A 23,959-nucleotide genomic window follows, 5' to 3' on the forward strand; every position below is an offset into this window, starting at 1 on the left:
CAGGGGAGCTGGCTGAGAAGCCCAGGGGTCTGAAGGGTGCACTAACCCGGAGAAGGGGAGGAGAAACCGGAGGAGAGATGAGGGAGGAGGAAAAGGGGTGAGGGAGGGGCACCCGGAGCAGCTGCTGCGGGAGGCTAGGCGCAAGGTGGCTCCCCGCGGCCCGGCGCCCCGCGGCTCCCAGGGACGCACCAGGCAGCCAATGGATGCGCAGAGGTGTACAGCAGATGGCGTCCGACTGCGCCTTTCCTTCCTCCTCCTCCTTGTCCTCCTCTTCCTCCAGCTTCAGTGCTGAGCAGCCAGAGTCGCCGCCGGGTTGCCAGACGCTGGAATGGGTGGTCTCCCGACACACACCACCATCTTCACTGGGGAAGCTCGGGGCTTGGCAGCTCCCAGAGGCTGCAGCTGCGGCTCGGGCAAGGCTGGTGAGTGCGGCCGCGCTGTGCCCCAAGCTGGTGGGGACTGACGCCGCGGGTTCCCTTGGCTGGTCAGCCAGGATGGAGAAGACAGCTGCCCCGACTAGGGGGGCGCCTTCTGCACAGACTTTCCTAGCCAGGCAGCCTCCCTTGTCTCTTCTCCCAGGCAGACGCGGGAACTTGGAACCTAAACCTTGGCTTTAGGCTGCGGGAAGGGTTAGCTGCCAGGGTACAGCATGCTTGGACCCTCTAAGCCAGAGGGCAGGCGGGAACACCACACGCGACTTGGGCATGGGTCTCTGGCAACTGGATTGAGAAAGCATGAAGCTCCAGCCTGCTTTGTGGGGGAACTGATGAAGGGAGCCTAGGGTTCCCCATCCTGTGCAGGGAGCCTTGGAGCTTTTGGATCCCAGTGCAGGGAATTCTGTGGGGTTTTAAACTGATCTACTGAAGGTTCCCCCTTGGGTAGCCCAAACTGCGAAATCTGCGCGTGGGTGCCCAGGGACCAGAGAGGATACCTGAGCAAGCCAAGAAGTTTTGCCGGCGTTCTCTGATTTATCAGTTCAGAGACAGAAGCCCACACCAACAGCTTTTATATGTCCATGGTCTCTGTGGGGCGAGGGGGAGCGCATAGGTCCTGCATGAAGCCACATTGCTTTTTGAGCGAAAAACCAGGTCCAGCATGTCACAGTGGGAGGCAAGGAGGAGGAGAAGCATGCTTTTTCCTACCGCTCCCATCTTGCATCTTGCATGTTCAACATACTATTAAAGTTATTTGAATGGAGAAATGAAACCTCAGCTTTCTGATGTCCCCATACATCGAGTCTTGAAGTTGAAAAGCTTGGAGTGAATGTGTGTGTGTGTGTGTGTGTGTGTGTGTGTGTGTGTGTGTTGGGTTCGGAGGCTATAAGCATTCCCTGGCTCTATTTTACACACACACACACACACACACACACACACACACACACACACCACACACACACACACACACATTTATAAATGCAGGCATGCCATCTTATGGTACTTTTTTTCTTCTGGAATTCTTAAAGAGTGAACATCCTTTAAGAGCTCTTGTGATTCAATTCTGTTCAGTAAGTGGAGTTCCAGTGATGTTGGGAGACTTTGCCACTCTGTGCAGAAAGCCACCAGGGTTCCTGGTGCTATTTTTATTGCTGGGGAGGTCTGCTGGTAATCGGGTAATTGGCTACTTCCCACCTTCAGACGCATATACTCTCTTGTGTGTGGCCTTCTTACAGAAAGCACCTGCCTGATGTTCTCTCAACATATCTTGTTGTGTTAGTTATTATCAGAGGGGTAATCCATGCAGATAGGGGTCACACCAACCAATCTGTGATGTGTCTGTGCATTGTGTGTACCTGGAGTTTCCTTCGCCAGGCTTTCTTTGGATGTCTGAGAGATGTATCTCCTCTGGCATATCAGAAAGCAATCTGGGATTGCTGTATAATTGGGAGGAGATGGTCTACAATGAAGGCCCCTGCCCCAACTCTTGACAATACTCAGTTAAGGTTCTCTGGGAGCCATTTAAGGATTCTGCTAACCAAATCAAGAACCTGTTCAGTGGTGAGTGCTTGCTCTGGTCTTTGTGGGTTAAAGGTTATATAAAGTTTCTGTCTAGAGGCTTTCCTTTGATGCATTCCCATTTTTTTAAACTCAGTGCTATTACTAACAGAGCCTTATTTGTAAACTTAACATGACAAGGTCCCTGTTATCTCTGGGGTAGATGAACAACAGGAGGGCAAGAAGCCCTCTAGATTGGCTTCCACTTTCCGAGGTCATTGTACTTTACACCTACTTGCTAGAAGCTGAGTGCTGGCAACTTTTTCATGCAAACTTAAGTGAAAAAAGAATTATAAAGATTTTTTTCTGGTCATGTGACAACTTACACAGACGCTTCTGAAGGATTTGAGTGTACCTGTTGGTTTAGAAGATGTGGAGAAGCCTTGCATGTTCTCACAGACAGACCCAGAAACACTAAATACCTGCAGACCTTTCAGGGTTCTGCAGGCTTCCCAAGGGCTGGGCAGTGTGATTTCCTGGAGTGCCGCCTGCTGATTGTGGACTTCCTTGGTCTATTGTGAGGTTGGAAACATAGTGGACCTACACAATATTTACCTCGATAATTAAATTGATACTTGAAAAATGATCTTTGCAATATTTCTTAATCTGGTTCCATTGTTTTTTCATCCAATTTGTTGCTTGTTAAAAACTTGAAAGGCTAGACAGATAGGAAATGATTACTGGCCATAAAAACCATGTAAACACAGACTGCTGTTTTGAGGACTGGCATTAATAAGTTGATGATTAGATGTGCAATTCTGTTCTCTGCTGAGCTCGCCTTTTAAGAGGAAGAGAAGGATGGAAGGAAAACGATGCTGGCAGATTGCTCTTCTTTAGAAAAGATGGTGAGAACTTTGTCTACTTGTTGCAAGTCTTAGTTCTGAAGGAATAATTCTTTTTTATTATATCTGCAAAATGAAGTTTGTCTTTAAATCATTGACTAAGCAGACAGAGTGAAAAGCTCAGATGGGAGTTAATGGAAGAGGAGTGTCTGAACAATTTTCAGTCTGTCAACCCATTTTAATTGTACTTCAGAAGTTGAAGCTAGAGTAATACAATTCTTTTCTAGAAAAAAAAATCTTTCCCAAACTGTAATTTTGATGTTCTGCATACCTTTGTAAAGATTAGGCATTAATGTAATAACTTTGATTGAAAGGCTTGAATAGAATGATGGCGAATAGTTGACTGGTCCTATTCAGCTACCAGTCAAAATGACAAATGATACGATATATTAAGTGCATGATTAAGATAAACAGATTAAAGCATTCTAAACAGTGTCAACTCTACCTGTTGGTGAGGGGAGAAGAGAGCAGCACAGTTAGCGACCAGGCTTCAGAGGCACTCTGCGAGTGAAGCACAGAGGGTGGAGCCTTGAACAACAGAAGGGCATCACCCTATCCCAAACCACTTCCAAGGGCATCATACATTTCTAGAGTTCTGAGTATGAATTTAACATAAGTCTTCATGTTTTCACAAGGTGGTATTATTTCCCAGTATAGAACGTTAAAAGACAGCCATAATCACTTTAGCATCAGACAGCTTCCTAGCTATAGCATGAGTCCTTAATTTAGAGTTCTTAACGGGATTAATACCTAAGTGATAATTAACACATCAAACCTGTGAATGTGGGAGGGCTTTTAGGTCTGACTTAATTCTACAAGTTTACTATCATGAGTCTGATTATCTGTGGGTTAGCAGATTTCAGATCACTGGTACCCTTTCTCCAACTTAAAACAACTTAAACAACTTCCCATTCTCTGCTTTCAAACTCATCCACTGAAATTATTCTGTTGATTGTCCTTCCCTAGGAAAACAGTCATGGCTAACAAGATGGCCGGCTAGTTGTTCCCAATAATCCATTGGTGATATCTTTCAATTTTGTTTTCCATTCTTTGGCAATTTCGCATGTGTATACAGAGTTTTCACCCACTATTATGCTGGTTCATTCTTCTATCTCACCTACTAAGGCCACTCTACTTTGATATCTTTGGTTTTGACCAACTGAGTTTAATTTGTGTTGCATTCCTGAACTTGGGTCCAGAGTTATTTCCTGCAGTGTGCAGAGCTTATCAATGGCTATACTACTGAAAAAATGTTACCCCCTCTCTCAACACCCATTAATTGCCCATAGTCTCTCAGTGATTAGTAGGACATTAGGTATTAACCACAGCCCATCTCTTATCCACACTGGGATAATGATGGATCCAATCGTGTGTGTGTGTGTGTGTGTGTGTGTGTGTGTGTGTGTGTTGTGCTGGCAATTACATTTGCAGTGAGCTCCTGAGTGCAATGTCATGGTCCTGTCCGGGAGAGACTCCCACGGTTTCCTCAAACTGTGACTCTTACATCTTTTCAGTCTTCTCTTCTGTGATGTTCCCTGAGCCTCAGAAAGGTAATATAAATGTTCTGTTTCCAGATGGTGGTTTAAAAGGAGCATGCCATAGCTACTAGATCAAGTATTCCATCTGAAGAGGGAAGCAGAGGATTAGTGAAATTCTGTTACTTCTAAGAGCCCACACTAGAGGTGCTGTGGGATACATTTCACTGTCGGGAAAAACTTGTGGTTGCTGCAAAAGGTGGAGAGTTGAACTTGGACTCGGTTTGTCAAATGAACAATCAAGTCACCGGTGCATAGAAGAGCCAGCGCATTTCAACATGTGAATGTCCAACAGAACTGGATAAAATATAGTGCCCTTTTGAAGCATCCAATCATATTAGCTTTTGGTTTTTCAGTGTTTGCAATTAGATTTTAAAAGAGCAACTTTTGGGTGTGATGTGGATATCTGTAGGATTTTTTCCCCTGCGGGTTAAAAAAAGGTCCCCATAAGGGAAAAGTGTGACTCTTGACCGAGAGGAGAGAACCCATTAGTATGGCCGTGTTTCCTGTGTGCAACAAAGGCCTGTCAGCACCAAAGGAGAGGTCTTTTGCAGCAAAGACTACAATGCTTGCTTTTGATTTTGCCTCTCTAGGCATATTTTAATTGTGAGCCCTTTGTAATTAAACATGCTGTGGCTAAAAACAGAATCCCATATAACTAACACACAACTAATTCTTTAACACCTTGACTGCGAAAAAGCTCTCAGCTGTGTTCCACTTGCCTGCAAGAGGGCTGGCTGCAGACTGGTGCCCTGGTGTTATGTTAGTGAAGAGTCCGTTACTTTGTAAGGATTCTTCTCCAAACGGAGAAGAATGCTAAACTTCATGCCTGACATGCATGGTTGCCTTGGTCTAGGACTGCAGTTTTGTCCTAATGCATATTTTAATTTTGGGTTCTTTCAGATGGTATTTTTAAAAGCACACCATGTCGTAGGCATCAGTGAAGTGTTTTAATTATAGTAAGGCCAAAGCTTGCAGTAATGTCTTTTTGAGTTTGCTTCTGGATGCTCCTCTATTGATTTCTATCTTTTGTGCTTATGGTAGGCATATTTGGGGTGATCTGGCCACTGTGATTGATACAGTCTTACAGGATGTAAAAATATCAAAGTATTTCTGCACTCATCGGTAAGTGGGTCCAGTGAAGGTCCCTTGTGGACTCTGCTACACTGGTGTCCTGTAGGTGGCTCTCCTAACTTGCCTTAGATGGTCTTGATTCAGGTACTAGGAACATCATCACCTTTGGGCTATTGCATCTTCTGGTTGATTTGAACCTGAGTGCTAAGAGATGTAATGTCTCAATATTATCTTTGGATGGTTTTTTTTTTTAAGCCATGACAAGGACAAGAATAAATGCAAGCACTGAAACCATGTGCAGTTGGATTTAAATCTGTTTGCATTTATATTGTAGTGTTTTCCCTAAAACATTTATATCTATTTAAACAACTGAGTATTGATTGCCTCAAGGTATCGAAACCCCTTTCAGCTGAGTTATCAATTCATATAAAGCCACTGTACTTTCAACTTGATTTGTTTCTCTAAAGAAACAAAGAATGCTTAAGCAAAAAACATGCAGTAAGAATACTTGTAGGCAGGACAGAGGCAAATTTCCAATCCAGGTCATCTGCTGCAGGCATGGACCATCTTTCCCACTGCAAATCATCTGTACAGGAGGAATTTGATGAAATTTCTTTTCTTTCAGGTAAAAGGTGGTTATTTTTCCCCGATTCCTTCATTTCTAGTCTTTAGAGTTAGACTAAATTTATTCCATATTGACTTCCATTCATTTTGAAGCTTTGTTTTAAAGAAAATATTATTTAAACATTATTTAAACTGTAGTGTCTCCTGATCACCCACAGAAAGGTAAGATGTTGATATCCTCAGATTCTTTGAGGAAAATTCTTTGATATTTTCTTTAGTATTTCTTTTTATTATTTTAACACTCATTTATTGTGTTGTGTGTATGTGTGTATCTGAAAGATAGAAGATAGACAGATAGATACATGATAGATGCTAGATGAGAGAGAGAGAGAGAGAGAGAGAGAGAGAGAGAGAGATTTTGCATAAGCATATATCCCTGTGTGTGTGGTGGTCAGAGAGAACAACTTGTAGGAGTCAGTTTTCTCCCTTCTCCATGTAAATTCAAGGGATTAAACTCATGTTCTCAAGCTTGGTAGCAATTTACCTTCACCTACTAAGCCATTTTTTCCGGCCCTTCTGGATTTCTTGTGATTAAACTTAAACACTGATAGATGGTCCCTGAAAAGTAGAAAAGCGACTTGTATAGAAAACTAACATACTCTAGATCCTATATCAATTTGAACTTGTGCCCACGCTTAACTTCCTGTCGCCTGCCCTTTTCTATCAGGACACCCACAAGATTCACTTTTACTCGCCACCTCCATTCTCAACAGTTATCCAAATTCTACCCATGAGTGAAAACCCAGGTTTAATTATGTTTTCACCGACATTTCTCTGATTAGGCTAGTTCATAAAGTCCTTTCTCTGCCCAAACAACTCAGGGGGTAAAATCTAATTTTATTGTTTGATTAAATCAGTTTTCTCATTTGCATTCGTTGGTGGAGTTCTGATGGCAAAGCTTTGCATGGGAAGGTGCAGCCATTTCTACTGAGAATTCTGGAAAACGTAGGCGAGGAGAAAGTGACAGGGGCCTGGGTGGCAATAGCCATTGGAGGACATATCAGGAGAGGCCCAAGAATACACAGGTAGGCAAAGGCAGCATCTGCCAATTACCAGTGACTCTGAGATGCTGTGCATCAGACTGGGAGAATGAGAACCACTGCATCTAAGCCTATCAACTGCTATTTCAAAGCAGGAAAAAATTTTCAGTATCATTTTGCATATTAGGATGCTGGGACTGAGAGAACTTCAGCTTTTGTTTTTATCATCACCTTTCCTGGGGAAGCAATCTTAAAGTACCTCCCCGGGGGGCAAGAGGGTGGGAGGGAGAATGGTGTCAGCTCCTGGGCAATGGCTACACAATAAGCACGTTGTCTAAGGCCAAAGGAGCTGCAGAAATCACAGAGTCAGGACTTGGTTTCATTTTAGTCAGTTTCCCAGAGAACCATTACCAGTTTCAGGAAAATCCCCACCGCACTCCTGTTCCCTTACATCAACGACTAATTAAGACAGAACTGTTTGACCAGCTGTGTGGAACCATGGCTTTGAAATCAGCGTGGAGAAGGAAAGGGAGTGACAAGTCTCCAGATGTACATGAGAGCAAATGGCAGCAATTTTGGTCATTCCCAGGACTGAACTGGAAGAGTTGGACAGGTGCTATTGCTTCTGACACTTTCTGCATCATAGGTACCCACTGAAGCTGTCTGTCTTCCTCAGAGATGGTTCCACTGAGAAGGCAGGGCTGTTCTTGTGTTAAGGAACATGCAAGAAATTATAACGTGGTTTTTATTTTTAAAAATATTTATTATTTATTTGTGTGTATGTGTATATGTCTACCTGCACGTGCATGCAGGTCTCCGCAAAGGCCAAAAGGAGGCACCTGAGGCTCTGGATCTGGAGTTATATTCTACTGTGAGCTGCCTTATGTAAGGGCACGGAACTAAACTCTGATCTGCAAGAGCAGCAAGCCCTCTTAACTGCTAAGCCCATCTCTACAGCCTGAAATTATGTTTTTCAGTATTTTCTATTAGTCTTGCAAAATGGTTCCATAGGTAGAAGTGATTGCTGCAAAAATCTGGAAGCCTGGGTTTGGTTCTCAGAGCCCACAATGACTGACAAGCACCGATTGGTGAAAGTCATCCTGACCTCCACACGCATGCTGTGCAGAGCTCATGTGTACCTCCATTCATTCACGCCCCCCACATTAAAAGAAATAACAAAATAAAAATTATTTAAGAATTTAAAATGATCTCTTTGTTGAAAAGACCTTACTGGGCCAGCAGTAGGTTTTTAGACATGGAGTTCTCTGGGGTTGTATAATAAACCCATGTCCCATACTGATGTCTCTTAACATTTTGCACAGAATTATAGCAATTGGAATATGACCAGTTTCCCTCTTTGCTTCTGACAGAATCATATATAAAGAAGTGCAAAAGAGTTGGAGTTGCAAAGAGATTTTTTTTTACTCATTCCAGGAGTGAACATTTTCATATTCAGAGATGTCTGAAAATATGATAGGTTGTCTCAAGAAAATGTGAGTTCCCGTCTTCGTGAATATTCAAGCAGAGGATAAACAACTGTATTATAGAGCATGATGCTGAGAAGGGGCTTGCACTGATGGTGTTTTGTGCACACACTATGTTCCAGATGCTGCTACACATGGATTAGGTTAAGAAATCCTCCTTAAAAACTTTTGAGGGGGCTTGGAGGAAGGTTCCACTGCTGAAGTTCTTGTCTCAGAGCGTGAGAATGTCTGAGTTCAAATCTCCAGGACCTAGGTAAAAAATACTGAATGTGGAGATTTGTGCTTATAATCCCACGTTAGCAGGTGGAGACGGGAAGATCCCTGGTGTTGAGTCAGTGATTTCGAAGTTATCAAAAGACCCTGCCTCTCATGAGAGAGTGTGTGTGTGTGTGGGGGGGGGTGGTAAGGAGAAGGAGAGAGAGGGGGAGGAAGGAGGAAAAAGGAAAGAGGGAAACAGACGGCAGACAGGTTTCACTATGTAGCCCTGACTGGCAAGATACTCTATATGTATACCAGGTTGAACTTGAACTCACAGAAATCTGTCTGCCTCTGCATCCCAAGCACTAAGATTAAATATGTTCACCACCACATCCAAATAGTATTATTATTACTATGATTCTTATTGAGATACAGAAAGGGTAAATTAATTGACCCAGCTCACGAGCTATCCACAGCCTGACTCTAGAACAGTTCTCTCGACAGAAGTAGACAGTGAGGCATGAGTACAACACACGAATTCACTCTTACATTTCCTAATAGTCCTGTTAAAGCATTTAAATGATACATGAAATTAACTTTACTCTTAGTGAAATATGTTATTAAACCTGTATATCTATGCTTCTCATTTCAATATGTGTGGGTTATAGGAAAGTTATTCATGACATGCTATAGATCTTTGATGTGATATGTCTAAACATCCCAACGGCATTTTACTCTTGCAAGCATAACTCTATTCAAATGAGCACTGGTTGCTTGTATCTGTGCCTAGCTTGTGGCTACCACATTGGGGAGACCTAGGGCCCACACTCACAACAACCTCAGTCTTCCATCTGCTTTTGACAACCAGGTTGGTTTCTAAATCAGATACCCACAGTCTCTCCATATGTTTATCAAGTTTACCCTTAAATGTCAGTGTCTTGGGGGAGACTTAGCAACTAGGGAGTTTGCCCAATCTGTAAAGTGATTGAGGAACACATGAGTTCAGATCTCTGGCATCTGTGGAAAAATGTCCAAGCTTTGTGTGTGTGTGTGTGTGTGTGTGTGTGTGTGTGTGTGTGTATCTATGACATTAGTGCTGATGGATGTGGAGACAGGGGGATCCCGAGACCTCACTGGCAAGACAGATTTGCTCAATGAATGAGCTTCAGATTCAGCGAGCGACTCTATCTCAAAAAAGTTGAGAAAGATATCTGACATGTTACATGAACACATACACCGTGCACATACACATATTCACACGTGAACCCTTCCATACTGTCTCTTAGAGACACATTTAATTCCTCAACCTGAAAAATGGAAAGATTTCTCTGTTTCTCTTCTGTCCAAGGCTAAATACAACATGCCTTGCCCTGGTGAAGATGAAATATATTTGTCTGCTTCCAGTTGACAAGTATTCATGCACGTGGCAAAGTCACCAAATCACCTTGTTGTCTGTTTCCTAGTTCAGCCATCCCCATTTCTTTCATCTTTTTCTTTTTCCATTTCCATGGATTTTCTAGAGGTATATTTAGCCCACCATATAGGGAGCAGACTTTGTCTATATCTTTCCGCTGACAGGGAGCATGTGAAAATAACCGATAGGCTGTAAGGTGAGCCTAACTGACCGCCCAGCACACACCTTTTGTGCTTCACTTGGTCCTCTTTTCCTTCATCCTTGTTATGATGACTGCAGCCAGAAGTGACGTGCAACCCACCGGAGTGATATTGCTGGTCAAATTCTAGTAATTGTTTGGTAGGATTGATTCATTTCCTGACAGGTTGCATTTTTCTCAGAGAGCTGAAGGGCTTTGCTCAAGTTGAATTTCTGACAGGAACCGGCCCTCTGGACTGTGACATCACTCAGTTGAAAAATCAGAGTCTGGCAGTCCTCTCATTGTGAGGAACATATACGGATTCTTGTGTTCTCTGTGTGACTGCAACATCTTCGGAACTGAATGCACTAGTGTGAAATTTCAATAATCTCAAGTCAGTTTTGGTGGGACACACTTCACCGGTAGCTTAAACCGACTAGTGGCTCCTTAAAAGAAGATATTGAGAAAAAGTGTCTGCTAGAGAGTTCTAAGCTTCATGGTAAAGAAGTTCCTTGTGGAGAGACACTTTCTATAGATGTGCCATCTAATAGCATATGCATGCTTATTAGATATTGTATTTGGAACACAGAGGTGGTTGACTTGAAGCATCATACTTGTGCACAGAATATTTCCCAGCAAAACTCTTATTTTAGGCTTTTCCTGAAAAGAAAAACCAAGCAATTTTTGCATAGCAATACGAGCTAGTGGGAAGTGTGAGGTGTGCTGGTAAGCTATATGAATACATTCAAAGGCGACATGACGGATGCCTGCTGTGCCCATAGCATGGAATGGATAAAACCAAGTGCAGAGTACCCAGTCTCAGTATCTAGAAATTTCATAGAGAGGAGATATAATCTTCTTCTTTCCTTGGCAAATTGAATCACATTCAAATACCGGTCACTTCTCCTTGTTTATCCACCTCTGGGAAACAGTGCTCAAAAGTCACGTGTTGAGAGGGGCTGGGGAGATGGTTGAGTGGGTTAAGAGTGCTTGTTGCTTTTACAGAGGACCTGGGGTCTGACTCTAGCACTCCCGCCAGGTAGCTCACAACCGCCTGCAACTCTAGCTCCTGGAGGTCTGACTCCCTCTTCTGGCCCCTGTGTGTATCTACTTCTCTGACTTGCTCAACTTTTTGGCTCCATATAGTGACTTCTAACAGATCAACTGGACCAAAATATGACTGTAGTCAGCTAAGGGAAGGAAGACAATGGGAACCTTTTTCAACATGAAGGTTTCATTCTCATGTGAGCTGAGTTATGAACACATTCATAACTAAAATAAATTATACTAAGAGTAAATTACCTTTTCACCTCGTTATACTTTATAATCCTAAAAAGTATGTAGGATCAAGCCTCATTCAAAACTTGTCTAAAGGTACCTATTGAGGATATAGTTCAGTGGTATATCACTTGCCAAGTATTCGTGTGTATTTGGGTTTGATTCCCAATGGTACGTGTTTGTGTATGCATGCATGTGCGCACACATACACACAGTGTGTTTCCATTTGTATGTGTGAGGAGGGCAGTGTCTACTGAAGAATATAGGGGCTAAAGAATGCCTGGCCAACTGCTTAGTATCTGTGAGCAAAAGGAATCAGTGAGAAATTGTGGGGTGGTGTCAACTGTAGAACTGGCTGTGGAGAACTACACAGTATAGAAATACCATTGGTATGCCAGATCTAACTTTGGTAGACTGAGACAATGCTTTCTAGTCCATTAAGTTCCCCAAGGAAAGTTTAGAGTGAATCCTTCTGCACAGCTTGTCTATGGCACCATCCACTAATTTCCCACAACTGGAGTATAGGGTGATCACACAATTTACTGGGGACTTACATAATTTTCATGGAGTTTTGTATACACACAAGGAAAAAAGAAAAGAATGCTTCAGAGGAAAAGTTGCATGTAAGGACTTTATCAATGAGGAGCGTTTGTATGCAGAGGAAGATGACTATTTTTGTCACCAATCTATTGTTTTTGTCATAATTTTCCCAACTGTTTTTTATCCTGACTTTAGATCATACACACTATTCTTTAACCCTGATTGCTGCTACTCCTCTTCCCTTTGAAATCACATTCCTTATAACATTTTGAAGGTGATGACACGCAAAACTTCTTTAGGGATTGTTAGAAACACCGGCACCGCTGTAGGCTTATCCTTGTTCACTGGTCTACAAAAATCAGCACAGCTTTCCACTTCCAAATTCTGTGGTTTCTAGGCTCGTGGTGTTCACAGTATAAATGAAGTGAGTCCCAAATCCTTATAATCTAAGGTAAACATGTTTGTCTTAGTGTTTGCCAGTGTGCGGAAGGGATGGAATTATCCATTGATTTGGCAATACAATTGGCAAGCATGCATGTTTGGTAAATTGTGACAAGATGAAAGCATCTGAAATAGCAAGGCAGCCATTCAGCCCCAACCACTGAGAGCTGGAGTGCTCAAATAGTAGGAAATCATTTATGCCATGAACCCTTTCAGGAGTGCAAATATGAGAATAGAATGTATGAGAGTGTGTGCATATGTGCATGCGCGCGCACCCACCCACACACACACACACACACACACACACACACACACACATCTGAATGACAGGGACACAGATTTAGGAAATAAAGAAAGACAAAAATCATTCCTAGCTTTTGGTAGCAGATGTGTCCACAAAAAGTGTTTGATTGAAGCCAATGGAAGAAATGTCTAGAAGGAGTGGAGAGAAAGAAAGCATACTTCTACAGAGACATAAGCCAAAGTTGGAGAAACTTCTGTAGCCTCATCAGAGTGTGTGTTTTAGATAATTAAGAGAAACTTTACAGATAGGAGTGTGTTTGCTACTTATCTGTTGCCGTGATAGGATACCTGACTGAAAAGACATCTAGGGAGAACGATTTATTTTGGATTACTGTCCTAGAGGGGAGATGCAGTCCATCACGGTTGGGAATGCATGACAGCAGAAACATGGTGATTACATTTCATCCAGACACGTGGCAGACGGGAAGCATAGTGATTATATTTCATCCTGACACAGGAGGGAGGAAGGGAGGAAGGAAGGGGGAGAGAGAGGGGGGGGGGAGAGAGAGAGAGAGAAAGAAAGAGAGAGAGAGAGAGAGAGAGAGAGAGAGAGAGAAAGTGTGGCAAGGCTCAAACAACCTCAAAGCCCCCATCCAGTGACATACTTCCTCCAGCAAAGCCATATCTCTTCAAAATTCCATAAGCTCTTCAAACAGAAGAGAAAAAACTTTCAAATCATGAGCCCATGGGCTATATTTCTCTTTCAAACCACAACAAAAAGCCAAAAGAAATGGCAGAAAGTAAAATGCTGGGAAACACGGTGAATGGAAATTGCTCTGCCCATATGGATAGAAATTCACCCACGGAGCAGGCAATCTTTCCTGTGCAGAACAGGGCTTTTCTCCTTGCCAGTTACAGCTTCGTGTCTCATATTCTTTTCAAATTCTACCTTCTGCAACTAGCATGTCCGTATCTCCATTTTTAAACACACACTGAAAGTTACCTGGTCTGGTCTGGATTACAGATCTTGCCAAAGTTACAAACTCATTCCCAGTTGTCAAATTCAGTGGATGTTTTCTAGTTGGTATTTAAGATGAAGATGGATACAGACATTTAAAGACCCTGAAAAGGTGACTCAATGGTATTGTTCCAGTCATGTAAACATGAGGACCTGAGTTCCATTTCCAGACACCACAATAAAGCTGAGTGTGGCAATGCATGCCCACAGACCCAGGGCTGGAAAGATGGAGATCAGAGGGTCCTGGGGCTGTGTTGGGAAGCCAATCTGGTTGACACAGTGAGCTCCAGATTAGCATGGGACAGTGTCTCAAAAATGAAGGTAAAGAGTGATTAAGAAAGACAGCACCAACTTCTCTCCTCCATATGTATACACACGCAACACATTACATGCAAACCCATACACACATGCATACACACACACACACACACACACACACACACATCTTATTGAACTGAAGGAGCCAAGTATGTGCTGGCAAAGTCCTTATTATCCTCCCATTTTGAATTTCTATTCTAAAGCTGCCAACATGAGTACTGAAGAGTCAGACAAGACGAGTGAGTAATTTTGCACTGTGTAAACTGGAAGAGAATGAAATGCGGCACACTTTGCCAAAAAAAAAAAACAAGAATAGCTGGAGACTTTGTGTTGAAGGTGGCATGTATTGCCTTTTCTGATTGCATAAGGAGTGAGTACATCAAAAGCAGCTTAATTCTGATTTATTAACAAACTAGCAATGTTTATGGCACATAGCCTTTTAACTACATAGGGGAGGTGCTGCTAGGACACAGCTGTGGTCCTCCTTCAAGAGGCTCTGCAACCAGCAAGCTAAAGGAGTGGGGACTTAAAGAAGTGTAGCAGTGAGCATGCTCTCTGACACAGGGGTTCTCGGAGCCTCTAGTGTTGACTGGTCTTGAGTATGAAAGGTATACTTGTAGAATATTGTGGTCAGTGGCATTGCTGATAAAATCTTTCTCCAAGAGCATCTGATATCCTCCCAGAATAGTTCTCTGTTTATTTGGTGGTATCGTTTTCACGTGGCTGGGTCCCTTGGCTTCCTTTACCTTGTTCTGATGCTCAAAATTCACCTCTATCTTCTTGCTATTCAAACTATGTCTCAAAGTCCAGAGCTCCGGAATCTCTTTGATCCTCAGTTTCTTCCCTTATTTTCCTCCTGCAGATCTAGGGCAGCCTCACTTGGCACAGAAACATTCACTGTGTGTTTCTCCTTCCTGTGATTCAGGACAGGCATTGGCATCTTGTCTACCTGCCCATGTGTCATTTCCCCATCTTAGAGGAGGAAGCAGAATGCCCACACCACGTACCTGCCAAACAGACTGACTCTGCCTGCCTCGCTGGTCAGTCCATTCTAACACGTTTGCATTCTGTATAGAAAATTACATCTAAGACAAGACCAGCTGGGGATTTGCAGTTACAGAGGAATGTTTTGATGTGCCTATAGCATGCCTTAAAAGAATCTGTATTAACTGTCTAATAACAGCTACTGGGATTTCTCAATGGAGTTTTAGATCTGTGTTTCACACTCTGGGTTTATTTTAGACTTACTCAGCTCCCTTCTCTTCTCTCACCCCCTCTTTCTTCCTTTTCCTTTCCCCTCCTCCCCTGTCCTCTCCTCTCTTAACTTTCCCTCATCTCTCTTGTCCCTCTTTCTTTGTCTTACTTTTTTTTTCACTTTGACTTTCTTTCTGTGTAACCAAGACTGACTTGTAACTCACGACCTTCCTGCCTCAGCCTCCTGGTGCTGAAGATGCAGACATGTGTCACCATGCTTTGTTCCGGAATTCTTTACTGTCTTCCTCCTGGTGCTGAAGATGCAGGCATGTCTCTCCATGCTTTGTTCTGGAATAACTTTCTGTCATCCTGCTTTAGTCAGAAACTGTCAATTTAAGGAAATTAAAGAGTTAGGAGAGGTTGAAGGAGAGAGATGCTACATCAGTTCTTTTAAAAGAGAAAACACACAGCAATGCCATTGTAACTGCTAGGAACAGGCATTTATTGAGCATCTTCCCTGAGCCCTGATGTCAGCTCTAAGGTAAGGGAGGACTCTGAAGGCCTAGATACTCAGCCAGGAGATTTATATGGAGAAAAAACAAGAACACATCAGCTCACTTTTTAAAAGAAACCTGGGACATCAAAATCATTCCCAAAGTACCCTTCAAATCCAACAAGTCAAGAAAAACCACAGTTAATGTTACACTTGTTTTCATCAGAGCTGGCATTAAGTAAAATTTATAACACATTCAAGTTTACATTATAGTTTCATTGTGTGCTATGTACACACTTGAGGACACTGAATTCCCATCATGTGATTTCTACATCATTATTATTTCTTTTGGGGGACACTTATATTTCATTAAGTAGGTACCAGAGTTTCCTGGAAATCTGTTTGTTTTGTGATATGTTACTCAATGTATGTATCACGCGTATTTTTCTTAATGAGAAGTCCTCAATCAGAAAAGCAACTCCTAATTATAATTTATAATATTTTTCCTCTGGAAAATATTTAATTTACTACTTGTATTTATTTATGGGGAGAGGGAAATGCGTACACACCATGTCATGCTTACGGTGTTCAGTGAAAACATTTGTGACACTTTTACTCCTTTTACCATGTGGCTCCTAATCTCAAAGTCATATTATCAGTTAAAGCAGAAAGTGATGTCTCCCATTGAGCCATGTCAGAGGGCCTCATAATGCAATGTATGATCCAATATTTAGAGTATAAAAACTATATCTTTGCTGATGAATGACATCAATACAAATCTTATTCTAATATAAATGTTCTGGTTTCACTGCAGACCAAAAGACTTGTATTGGATTTGGACTCTGTATTTCCATGGTGCTCAACCCATTGTACAAATGCTAGGAACTAATTTAAGCACCGAAGTGAAGTGCACTAGTATATAAAAAGAATCTCAGAGATTCCACTGAATATACTCTAATCTCTTTTTGATAACTTAGAGTACCTGAAGGAAGTTGGAGCATTCCCAGACAGGAAGAAAATCAATTACTGTTGAATAAGACTATAAATTCTGTTATTTAAGGTTTCTGGGATTGCAGGCATACAATAGATGGCTTCTTACTATACCAGGAACAGAAAATGAGACCCATTCACTCAACAGGAGATTTATAGAAGAAAGCAGACAGACCAGTTATTGGTGTGATGAGACTGATTCTATGGAATTGATGTCCAGCTTGCTAATTAGGCTGCATGTTTAGAATACAACAGAAATTATAGAAGAAAAAGGGGGCCTGGTCTGAATCTTGGAAAAATAATGTCTGGCCAGAATTGAAGGAGTGGGTTATTAAAGGGTGTGAGTACTGTGTGTTTCTGTCTGTCTGTCTGTCTATCTCTGCCTTGTTTTGCTGGAACAGAACTGGGATATTTGTAAGAGTTATCTTTACATTTAAGTGGTTATGGAAGTTGTCAGGTGGGACAACTCTTTTCTGTACTCTCATGAGAGGAGAAGTTGTGTGTCCTCATGAGACAGAAGAGAGAGCGCCCTCCCACAAGCATTTCAAATATGGATATTAACCAAGTCACAACCTGAACACATTTCTTTGGACTCCATTTCCCAAAATTTCTGCTTGAGGCTTAAGTTGCAAACACACAATTATTTGGAAGGAACAAAAACCTCCAGTGCACAGCAGTTTCAGTGCCTGTAGTCTGTCATAACAATATACCCCTGTGTGTGTGTGTGTCCTAGCCTGCAGTGTGTAAATGTGTATATTATAGCAACATACCCCTGTGTGTGTGTCCTAGCCTGCAGTGTGTACATGTTTATATTATAACAACATACCCATGTGTGTGTCCTAGCCTGCAGTGTGTACATGTGTATATTATAGCAACATACCCCTGTGTGTGTGTCCTAGCCTGCAGTGTGTACATGTGTATATTATAGCAACATACCCCTGTGTGTGTGTCCTAGCCTGCAGTGTGTACATGTGTATATTATAACAACATACCCATGTGTGTGTGTCCTAGCCTGCAGTGTGTACATGTTTATATTATAACAACATACCCCTGTGTGTGTGTCCTAGCCTGCAGTGTGTACATGTTTATATTATAACAACATACCCATGTGTGTGTCCTAGCCTGCAGTGTGTACATGTTTATATTATAACAACATACCCATGTGTGTGTGTCCTAGCCTGCAGTGTGTACATGTGTATATTATAACAACATACCCATGTGTGTGTGTCCTAGCCTGCAGTGTGTACATGTGTATATAAAGATGGGTGTATACATGGATAAAGTAGAAGGAGAGCAAGAGAAAGTAAAAGTGGCTGTGAGTGGTGCACACCTTTAATTCCAAAACCAGGGAGGCAGAGGCAGGTGGATCTCTGTGAGGTCACAGTCTAACTAGTCTTCAGAACAAGTTTCAGAACAGCTCTGGCTATGCAGAGAAACCCTGTCTGGAAAAACAATAAAAAAACTAAACAACACCCCAAAAGTGAAAGAAAAAAGAAAAAGAAAAGCCTCTTGGAATGTGTGCATGTAAAAGCAACATTTAAAAATCACTATTGGGGCTGAGTGCATAGCTCAGTTTGTAGAGCGCTTGCCTAGCAGGCCTGAAGCCCCAGGTTTGATCCTAGCACTGAATACACCAGCCATATTGGTGTATGCCCATATTCCCAGCACTTGGGAGGTGGATGCAGAAACATCAGGCGTTTAAGATCCTTTTCAACTACACAATAAGTTCAAGAATATTCTTGTGAGACTTTGTCTCAAAAAATTAAGCCAATTAAAAATAAAATCGATGTATTATTTCTTGTGAAGTGACTTAAAATATACCTGTATCACAGGATTAATAGTTTAAATGTTACAAGTAGCTTAAAAAATGTCTCTATCGTGAACATGCATAGACCTTTTCTCTTGTCAGTATTCCCTAAACAATGCGGAATGACAACTAAGCATGTTGCCTTTCCATTGCTAATTTTATCGATTTCCTTGGTGACCTGCTCAGTGTACAGCTCCCTCTTGATAGTCCTTGCTGGCCTCTGTCTTCTGATGGTGCTTGGCTGCACACAGCCCCTGTCCTCTACTCTAGATCTCAGACCTCCTTCACAATGCCATCGTTTCTATGTTCTCCAGGTGCCTCACACGGCCTTCCCCCAATATCCTATATCTTTGCCCCATTCTTGGCATCCCATGGTCCCTGCCTCTCTTCTCTTCTGGAAGAACAACCACTAACCTCTCATTCAAAGAATAGTTTGTTTTGCTTCAATGTATTACCTTCATGATACCAAAACTTGTAAATGAGAATTCTCAAGGCTTATGGTAAAAGTAGATAACCCCTCCACCTGAAAATAAATAAATTTACCACTAACTGGCAAAATAAAATGTAAAAATCGAATACAAGGTTCGATGAGTATATCTTAGCCATTAGAATGCACAAAGCCCTGGGCTATACCCAAATCTCTACCTAAACCACACACGGCAATGCACATCTCTAATCCTAGCAGGGAACTTGGAGGCAGAAGACGTGATTATCCTGGGCTATGAAAGAAATTTGAGGACGGCCTGGGATGCTTGAGCCTTATTCCAGAAAAGAATCCAGCAAACTGAAAACGAAGCTAGCATAAATTATATAATGTGTGGTTATAATGGTTAAAACATGGCTAGGTATGTCAGTGAGCACAGTGCTCTCCCTTAGCGAAGCTCACTTACAGAAATGTGGGTCAGAGAGGCAGCTGTTAAGGCCTGTGAGGGGATTGTGTGTGGTAGAATTGTAGAAGTTGTAACACCTACCTGGTGTGGCTCAAGGTAGCCCAGCCTGACTGTGCTTTGCTGTATCCTGTGGGGCTCTTGTCCTTACAGTGTTCCTCAGAGATGAAACTGCTCACAAACCAATACAGAATACTGCTTTATTAGCTTGTCCTATTTTATGTGCATATCAAGTTTTCAAAACAAGTATAATGGAAGAGCTGCCTGTACCCTGCTATGGCTGTATGCTAACTTTTGTGGCTTTCTGTGAGCGGCCTTTTCTCCAATTCAATAGAGGCGGCGGGCAGAGTGGGCTCTGTCTCACTCATCCGTGTAGTCCCATCGTCTGTTGCTTCGCCTGGTTAATGCTGGCATTTTAATGAAGGATTCCTGGGTCGCTCTGCCTGTTCACTTCTCTTGTGTTTTTGCATTGCATGATGCCTGTCATTTGTCCTGCAAGTGAAGTGCAAATGGCTGATCTTGGTAGCTAGACCAAAACCTTGTGATTGCCCCTTCATGCATCGTCTGCATGATTCCTGTATCTGGAAGAACTTTGCTGAGGAGACTGCTTGCCTGCTCCGTGGAGGGCTTTAAGACAGGCGTTCCTTTGAAGGATGGTTTTGAGAATAGAAAGGGAAAGAGAAAATGGTCTAAGAACTCAGAGATAATCTACTGAAGATATCTGCTGTCGCACTAAGTGCAGAAGGACTTATGCAGAGGTCAGTATTCCTGGGGTTTGGGAACGGAGGTAGCAAGGGGCACTTGGAACAATAAACATATATATATATATATATATATATATATATATATATATGCTAAAAGAGACAGGGATAGAGGGACTGGATCACTGTATCAGAGGCCTGTCCCATGACCTTGTTCTCATCCCCCTGCTCTCTTCTGCAGGGGCAAAGGCGGATTCTAGAAAACTATACTACTCATGATCCCCTGCCTACTGGCTTCCAGTTAACTCTCTCTCTCTCTCTCTCTGCCTGTCTCTCCTGTCTGTCTGTCTATTTATCTGTCTATCTATCTATCTATCTATCTATCTATCTATCTATCTATATCTGAAATATATATGTAAATATGTTTATGAAAATGCTAGGAATATAACATTAGTTTCTTCTATTAGACTTTCCCGCTGCAAGAATCAAACCTAAAGCCAGTTGGCATGGGATCATGAGTAGTATAGTTTTCTAGAATCTGCCTTTGCCCCTGCAGAAGAGAGCAGGGGATGAGGCCAAGGACAGGGCTCTGATACAGTGATCCAGTCCACATGCCCCCATCCTTGTCTCTTTTAACCAGTTAGTCAATGAATGACCACACGCTGCTTATGGGTCTCTGCGAATGGCCTCTCTATCAGTTCCCTATGGTGCATGGCAGCTAGAACTGTAACTAGAGTTTCATTGGAAGAACCCACTGAGTATAAATTATTTATGGTGAAAGTGTTAGATGCAGGCTTAAAAGACCCAGAGAAGCAGAGGGCTGCAATGCGCCTTACAGTTTGCTAAGTGGGGCATCCCCAGCGCCACTCCACAGATGCTGCACGGCACCACAGACCTTCACCCTAGTTTGCTGTTTTTGCACTTTACAGAAAATAATGTCATTCAAAAATCATACTTTCAGTCTCATGCTAAACTTCTCTTTAGGGCAAAACCAAAGTAATCAAATAAAGGTTTTAGAAATAACAGTTTTTAGCTCAGATACCCTGTGAGACCCATAACCACCTTCCTACCCAGACTGCCTTTTGTTCCCTTCAATGCCTGTGTTAGTACCATAGTTTATATTGCTGAAATGGCTGACACAGTTTTTTTTAAATATAAGATATTAAAGGGCTTAGGTCATTGAAAAGACAATATTTATTTCTTTGTCTCCTGTGTTGGTTGGTATTAGGTCACCTTGACAAAACATAAACATAACTGGGAAGTGGGAATCTTAATTGAGAAAAGGCTCTGTAAGATTTGCCTCTAGGTAAGTCTGTGGGCACATTGTTTTAGTTAATAATTGATGTGAGAGGGCCCAGCCTACTATGGGTGGAGCCACACTGGGCAGGTAGTCCTGGGTTGTAGGAATCAGCTTTCCTCTATGGCTTCTGCCTCAGTCCTGCCTGAGAGGTGTTGGCTGAAATAGACCCTTTTCCTCCCAAGTTGCTTTTGATCATGGTGTTTATCACTGCAATAAAACACCTATGTAATGTAGCTTCATTCTTTGTTTTGGTATTGTGTAAAATATGTGAAAAGAAGAAAAATCTAAAACAAAAACAACCTTCAAGTACTTGAGCAATTGATTCTTTCAAGGAGTAAATATTATGATAATATGAATTGCAAACTAATTTTAATAAACACACCTTCATAAATTAAGAAATATCTACTATCAATATATCTTATTTAGTAGATATATCTTAAATATTGTCTTTTATATCTGGCAGTACTTAGTTATAGATTTGACAGACATTTTATGCAAGACACTTTTTATTCATAGCGTGTAAAGTTGTCAGGGTAATGAAATATTTGTTAATGCTCCCTATTGGTAGTGCTCTGGAGTCCAACTTACAGGCAAGTTGCAGTCACATCTTCTGGCTCTGAGCAGGCATAAAATATGGCAGATACAGTATTTTTAAGCTATACATCTCAGAGCCTGAGTGTTGCAAGGATATTAACCAATGGTAATCACAGCATACAGAGGGAACTCCATCAGCTGAGCAAGTGTATTTCTTCGTATTTCTTTCCCCTTGTGTGGCAATTGCGGTTTCCACAACTCCGCCCAGCGCAAGTGCAGCAGGTGTGATCTGCATTAGTGGAAGGTCAGCTTCACCAAGCCTCCTAGTCTACCCTTTCAGTCTAGACTTTTCTGGGGCTTGGAAAACAACTTGGTGGGTAAAGTGCTAACTGCACAAGCATGATAACCTCAATTCAATCCCCAGTACCCATGTAAAGAGCCAGGTGTGGCGGCACTTCTGTGTACGCCAGCACAGGGTGGCAGAGATAGAAGGGTACCTTACTGTGTATCTCCTAGGATTCTGCTTTCTCATCCCTCAAAGAGGAATTACAATGCTCAGCTTGTATAGTTTTTTATTAGGTTTCAATATGATAGATTAGCCCAGTGACCAGTCAGAAAGTATAGTGCGTTCCCCTCCATGAGTTCCTGCTCTCTTACAGCCTAGAAACCCCAAAATGGAACTGCAATAGATACACTGGACCTAATGAAATCAGAAAACCAACTCAAGGCTGTAATTCAAAGTATTAGACTTACAATCACGCTGAAGCAAAGCCATTAAAGAGCCGTCTGGGGTTATTATAGAAGCTGCATATATGCACTGTAAATGTTAGACAATGCTGACGAGCAGAAATGAGAGCACGTGCGGTTCAGTGTGCAGAAGTTACCAGTGTTAACCTTGGTGCATATCTACCTTGATCTATTTCTTTAATTTTATTTCAATATCTTTATTTTCTTGTGTGTACTTGTCTGTGTGTGGGTTTGTGCACGTGTGTGCAGGTGCTCAGGGAGGCATAGAAGAGGATGTTAGATCTCCTGCAACTAGAGATAACAGGTGGTTGTGAGCTGCCATGTGGGTACTGGGAATTGAACCCAAGTCCTCTGCAAGAGCAGCCAGTGCTCTCATCCTCGGAGATGTCTCTCTAGCTCCTTGATCTCTCTCTCTTCAACCCTCTCTCTCCATTCCTCTCTTTCTCTTTCTCCCTTCCCCTCCCCCTCCCTCTTATCTGTAGCATGTATGCTTCTATAGTTTCTTTCCAAATGGCATAAACCATTTGGTACCAAAGACTATATAAACATTTCCAGTTGCTCTCCAAATATCTTTCACTGCCATTTATCCCAACTAGCTTCCAGAAGAGGACCACATATTACTTCCATTTCTTGTGCTACTTATTTCCTTTAATTAACAGCTGCTTATTTCTAAAATAATGTTGGTCTGTCGAACAGTCCTGTCCAGCTGTCTTGCCTGGATTCTTTTTACCTTATACATGCTTGTGTACACATGCATGTGTTCATGTGTCTGCATGTATACATATGTGTGGTACATTTGCACATTTGTGTGTTGTATTTCCATATGTGTGTATACTCGTGTATGGGCATAGACATGTGCGGGTGCAGTTGCACATGTGTGTGCACATCTGTGTTCATACATAATGTGTTTATATGTGTGTGGGTGCATTTGCACATGTGCGTTCATGTGTGTGCAAGAGTACATGTTGGGGTGTATTTGTACATATGTGTGCATGTAGCTGGAGGTCAGAGCACAGCCTCGGGTATTGTTCCTCAGGTACCACTGAACTTGTCTTTTTTAAAAAAATATTAGTCCTTTGAGAATTCCATGTGATCTGTTTGATCATATCCACTCCTCCCTCATCTCCTCCCAGATGTATACTCCCTTC

The 23,959-nt window shown here is 42.2% G+C and overlaps 1 protein-coding gene across 1 annotated transcript in view; it reads left to right on the forward strand.

Annotated features, from left to right (window-relative positions):
• Positions 1 to 305: 305 nt before the first annotated feature.
• Thsd7b (thrombospondin type 1 domain containing 7B) overlaps positions 306 to 23,959 on the forward strand; it is an 857,175-nt gene continuing 833,521 nt past the window's right edge. The window contains exon 1 of the mRNA XM_041648517.1: positions 306 to 422. The gene's annotated coding sequence lies outside the window, so the exon portion shown is untranslated. The remainder of the gene's footprint in view (positions 423 to 23,959) is intronic.

Source organism: Microtus oregoni, unplaced genomic scaffold, assembly GCF_018167655.1.
Source record: "Microtus oregoni isolate MIOR12 unplaced genomic scaffold, Mior012 000003F_ref0000135, whole genome shotgun sequence".
Classification (NCBI taxonomy): domain Eukaryota; kingdom Metazoa; phylum Chordata; class Mammalia; order Rodentia; family Cricetidae; genus Microtus; species Microtus oregoni.